The sequence below is a fragment of the Echinops telfairi genome, unplaced genomic scaffold (genome assembly GCF_000313985.2).
Source record: "Echinops telfairi isolate 266 unplaced genomic scaffold, ASM31398v2 ScPeMD7_7424;HRSCAF=8462, whole genome shotgun sequence".
Taxonomy (NCBI): Eukaryota; Metazoa; Chordata; class Mammalia; order Afrosoricida; family Tenrecidae; genus Echinops; species Echinops telfairi.
Window position 1 is genome coordinate 47,629,290 of NW_022111324.1, and position 5,970 is coordinate 47,635,259.

General features: G+C 44.4%; 1 protein-coding gene across 1 annotated transcript in view; it reads left to right on the plus strand.

Moving 5' to 3' along the window:
- The window catches only part of LOC101663994 (alpha-1,3-mannosyl-glycoprotein 4-beta-N-acetylglucosaminyltransferase-like protein MGAT4E), a 20,791-nt gene that overhangs the window by 6,883 nt on the left and 7,938 nt on the right, over positions 1 to 5,970 (plus strand). The window lies entirely within an intron of this gene.

A 5,970-nucleotide genomic window follows, 5' to 3' on the forward strand; every position in this document is an offset into this window, starting at 1 on the left:
GAGCTGATGCCAGGGCCTTAAGTGGGGAGCAAATGTTTTGAGAATGATGAGGGCAATGAATGTACAAATGTGCTTTACACAATTGATGTCTGTATGGATTGTGATAAGAGTTGTATGAGCCCCTAACAAAAAAATTTTTTAAAAAGAAAAAGACTTTCCTCCCCTATGAGTTTTAGTTTTACAACTTCTTACCAAAAATCGAACACAGATGAACCTTGCAAAATTATGCTGAGTGAAATCAGTTGCTAAAGGACAAAGACTTTGGATCTACTCACATGAAATAAATATATTCAAAGAATATGAATGGCTGCTCGGAAGGGGGTGGGAGGTGGGTGGCTGATGGTGCTATAGATTAGGCTTCGCCCATCGAGCGAGCGAGCTACCAACAGCAAGGTCAGCACTTCAAATCTTTGTGGGGAAAATGGAGGGTCTCTGCTGCCACGTCGGTCTGTAATAACATAACTTCCGTAAGCCCTGTACAAGGCCGCTGTGAGTCCGAATGGACTCAGAAGCAGTGGGTGTGTTTTGGCATATGGAAAGGAGGACGAGGAGAAGGGGGGGTTTGGTTGGGGGCATTAAGCTTCTGCTAGTGGTGATGAGCTGTTCTGGAAATGGACAGGGATCATGGGCACCGATGGCCTCACAGGAAGCATGTGAGCGGGGCAACCGACCTGGAAATATGGGAGCTGCGCTGGCCAATGTTTCGGTGTAACTATATTCACCACAATAAGAAAGGGGGGGTGGGAGGCTAAGTGGAAGGAAAGGGAGAAAAGAGACACACGTTAACCTCTACCCTGTTGACATGGAATAAAAAAACCCCAAAACTTTGTGTGAGTTTTGGGCTCATGGGCAGGTTTTATGTCAACCCGAATTTGTATGCAAAGGCTCCATGAAAAGATTGAAGAGAGGATGGTATGGCCTGGGGAGCTTAAGTCTTACAGGCTCTGAGTCCTTGTATGTACTGTCGGAATGGGGTCAAGAGTGGACGACCCAGCACATTAACATCTTCCCCCTGAAAAATCCAGAAGCAGAGAAACACATTCGTGCTAGAGAAGAGCGCCTAAAAGCAAGCTCAGCGAGGTCCAAGCACGTTTGATGTTGAACCAGTCTGGGTTCCAATAGCCTTGTGTCAGGCTGGGTTCTGAACTTTATATCAAGAAGTAACTTCATGTCAAGAAGGCATCCGAGCCCCAACCAACTCAAGTCCATTGGTCCGATGTCTTCAGACTCAGTAACTGTAGGCCTATGACTGACAGATGAAGTGGGATGGGGGCAGAGTCATGGGGCTCCAGGGTTGGTGGACATAAGGCAGGGTGCTAACAGCTCCCAGGTTGGCTCCAGGGTCGGTTGCCCGCTGGACCGTCCTGGAGACAGGCACAGAATCCCAGCAAGTAGGGAGGCGAAAGGACAGAAAGAAAGAAAGGAGACTTCCTCACGGTCTCTCCCGTAGAAAAAGCACACCCCTGGGGGGCCTCATCAGGCTGTGACCTGGTGGTAGGTTGGACTCCACTCCTACACTTGCATACAAATTCAGGTTGACATAAAACCTATCAGCCACAAGCCCCAAACTCACACAAAGTTTTGGCTTTTTTTATTCCATGTCAACAGAATCATGTTCTCATCCACATACACACCCATGTTCCCAAAAGTGGGAAGATGGAAACAAGCCAAATGTCCATCAGTAGAAGAATGGATAAAGAAACTTTGGTACATGCACACAATAGCATACTGAAAATCCATGAAGAAACCACAGAGCAGTTCAGGGTATGGATAGACCGTCAATCAAAGGGGCAGATATTGTACGAGATCTCTGTTATAAAGAAAGAAAACACTGCGATAAAGACTTTCATAGCGTGTGTATGGATTGGGATAAAAGTTGTATGAGCCCCTACTAAAATGATTTAAAAAAAAAAAGAAAAGAAAATGACGATGGCAACATATGTAAAAATGTGTTTGACAAAATGGATGTATGTATGGATTGTGATAAGAGCTGTAAGAGTTCCCAATAAAGTTATTTTTTTTAAAAAAAGACTTTCATAGCAAAGGGAACAACAGACTTGTCAGGGAGGGGAGGAGAGGGAGGATGAAGGCATGGAGGAGAGGGCTGTCAGGTCGTAACTTGGGGACGAGGCATAGCCATCTCTAATTGGGGGAAGAGGAGTCAAAGGGCGGGGTAGGCTAAACCACTTGGGGATGTGATAACAGTTTAGACTGTTGAATAAAAAGCTGATGATCTGAAATGTAAATCCCCACCTAATCCACAATTATAGCACAACAACACTAAACAGTTTTAAAGAAGAATCATGTTCTCATCAAAGTCCAATAGGATTAAAGAGCAGAAACATGAAAAAATGGTCTTTACAAATGAGTAAGAAAGGTACAAGTTTGCATATAGCAGTCTGCTACATTTCCAGTTCACTTATTTTCATACATAGTTTGATTTTGCTTAGAGGTGGTGGAGGAAAAATGTGACCATCTGTTTGCTCAGATAATCCAGATCCCTTATTTTTTTTTTTTAATTTTTTAAACATTTTATTAGGGGCTCATACAACTGTTATCCCAATCCATACACACATCAATTGTGTAAAGCGTATTTGTACATCATTTCTCAAAACATTTTCTCTCCATTTAAACCCCCGACATTAGGTCCTCATTTTTCCCCTCCCTCCCCGCTCCCCTCTCCCACATGAGCCCTTGATAGTTTATAAATGGGTATTTTGTCATATCTTGCCCTGTCCGACTTCTCCCTTCACCCACTTTTCGGTTGTCTGTCCCCCAGGGAGGAGGTCACACACAGTTCCATGTAATCGGTTCCCTCTTTCCTACAGATCCCTTATTAAAGCCTGAGTGGAACCTCACCGTTCTGAGTCAGGGAAACGTGGCAAGTTGAACCCCCACACTGACACCTTGAAAGTAAAGACAACCAGGGTCGTCACCACAGACAACGATGCCTTCGTTAGTTAGGAAAAGAATGAGTCTGTCGTCCATAGAGTTCCCAGCCCAGAAAAAGACTAGCGGGCTTGTAAAACAAGTTGACACTGCGGAGGAGGACGCAGAAGCCCATTTGAGGGCTGGGGAGGTTTCCAGAGGACTAGAGGGAGTCTGGCCATGGCGGGGATAGAAAGCTCACCTCTGTGTGTTTGACTTTTTGCTAGAAGCCTATCCCGAGGCAGACACCATGCGGTGCTCCATCAGGCGCTTCTCCGTGACCTCCGTGGGCATGGTGTCCCTGTGGCTCTTCTTCACTTTGAGATCTCCCAGGGAAATTGAAGATGATCCGGATGTTATGGCCATCAAAGGCCAAGTAGTCACTTTTATTCTCATTTGGGGAATGGTGGACATTGTGGGGGTGTGGGGTGGGGTGGAGACGGTAAATTCCCAAGCTGAGGCTTGCTCCTGGGACCACTCTTTGGTTGTGGCTAACATAGGGAAGAAACACGTATTGCTTGGACGCTGGCTACCATTGGTCAGTGGCCAGCCTCTTCAAGGAAGAGTCCAACCTACCTCTTCCCCTGTAGGGTCACTGAGGCCAACTTCCGTTCTTTTTACCAACGGTGATCCATATTTTGCCTTCCCAATGCCCCAGGTGTCCAGGTCTAAAGGAACCACGGGCCAGAGAACACTAGAAAACTGGAACTATCTCCTTACCAAGCATATGAATACTATTCAACAGAGTAACAAGAGTAAGTGTCACGGAAGGGTGTGGAGTGCTCCAGGGGACTAAGAGGCAAGGGGAGAGCTAATGTAGCTTGGAAGGAAAGACGACCGGGAGAAGAGGCAGGATGGTTCCCAGGGAATATTTGGATTTGGCAGGCAATTTTCCCTCATAAAGACATCTACACATCAGGGGTAGGAGGGAAAGGTGGGAGAAAACAAGGTTAGTTGTCATTGGAAAACAAAATCTCCGGGTTAGAGAACATTGGGATGACCAGAGAATTTAGAAGGACATAGTCCATCTCCTTTGCTTTTTTTTTTTTTCCTTCCTTAAACCACCATCTGTGTATCCATGCATCCATTGATAGACGTATTAGCTGTTTCCATCTTTTGGTTATTTTTAATTGGGTGGCTATGAACACGCATGTATGTTGAGTTACACGTTTATTTAACTATTTTATTGTGAATTAGGGGAAGGTTTACAGAGCAGATAACCAGTTTTCCATTCATCAATTCATAAATTTTTTTTTCCTTCTATCTAATTGATAGAAGGACACCTTACACAGGTGTCCTCAAACTACAGCCCGCGGGCCACATGCGGCCCTCCGAGAACATTTATCTGGCCCACTGGATGTGTTTGCCCTATTTGTTTTTTTACTTCAAAATAAGATATGTGCAGTGTGCATAGGAATTTGTTCATAGTTTTTAAAAAAAACATAGTTCAGCCCTCCAACGGGTCTGAGGGACAGTGATCTGGCCCCCTGTTTAAAACGTTTGAGGACCCCTACCATAAGGTAACATCATTTATCCAACCTCCTCACTGCTACCTATTTCTATTTCTTCTTTCCTATCCCTTTTGAACTTTGTCCTTGGGTAAATGCTACCCTTTTGATCTCACATGGTAGGTTGTTCTAAGGTGTGCATACCTATCCTCTTGTCATTGTTGCAATTATAGACCTGACTGTTGTTTTGGCTCAAAACAAAGCCACGGGAGCGAGTTGAGTTCCAAGCCTGAAATGTAACTAGGAGGGCCTACCAGTTCTATCAGACCAATACACCTGTTTGTTTTTTGAGTTTTGTTGCACGCTTTCCTCCCACTCTATCCAGGATCTTCTACTGGTATCCCTTCAGAGCAGTTGGTGGTGGGGGCTGGGCAACACCTCGTTCTTCTGGTCTCAGGCTCATGGGGACAAATGTTCTTGTGGTCTGGGTGAGGCCAGATTGACCAGAGAAACAGACCCAGAGATGCTCCTATATGTGTAAGAAAGAGTTTTATATCAAGAAGTAATTATTGATCAAGAAAACATCCCAGCCCAGTCTAGATCAAGCCCATAAATCGGGTACTACTCCATAAGTCCCTCTTCAGACTCCCACAGCAACATGCAATGATGCAGAATGCAGGAAGATCACAGGTTGGTGCGACTGTGTGTGGATCCAATGACAGTGGACACGTAGCAGCAACCAAGGTCAGCCAACAGGATGGTGAAGGTAGAGGCGGGGGAGGTCCCCATTCAAGGCCACGCCCATAAGGAGGCACCATCAGATTGACAGGTTGAAATAACCACCTCTACACTTGTACATATTTTCAAGCTGACATGAAATTATGTAACTACCACGTGGTCCATTCATTCATTGGACCGGTTGGTATCACATGTCTTCAAGTCCCTTGATTACTCTTTGTTCTGGATGTGGAGAGAGACCGGTAGTTGCACCTCAGACGGCCACTCAGGAAATTTTAAGATCCCACTTGTGACTCAGCAAACCATGACGTAGACGTTGTCTTTGTGCACTGTGTCATGCCAATGCAGCTTCAGGCCCAGGGACTCATTCCTCCAAGGGGGTTATTTATGGCTAAGTCGTTTTCATAATTCTGTCTACTGTATACTCTGTATATTCATGGGTATGTTAGCAGCATTGGTTAATACATATATAGAACTATTGGCATCATATTATATATATATATATTCGTAGCTATAGTCTCATTCGCCTTCTTGAACCTGTTCCATTTGCATGTCTATGGATGTATCCACTTGTTATTCGTGTTATTGTTATTGCAGGTTTATGCATATAATAATATTTACTTCTGTTGCCTTTAACTCTGTTTTCCTTTATTTCCAATTTTTGCTGATTTTCCTCTCCCATTTTTTTTATTAAATTACTTTATTAGGGGCTCATACAACACTTTTTAAAATTGTTTTATTAGGGGCTCATACAACTCTGATCACAATCCATACCTGCATCCATTGTGTCAAGCACATTTGTACATTCATTGCCCTCATCATTCTCAAAACATTTGCTCTCCACTTAAGGCCCTGG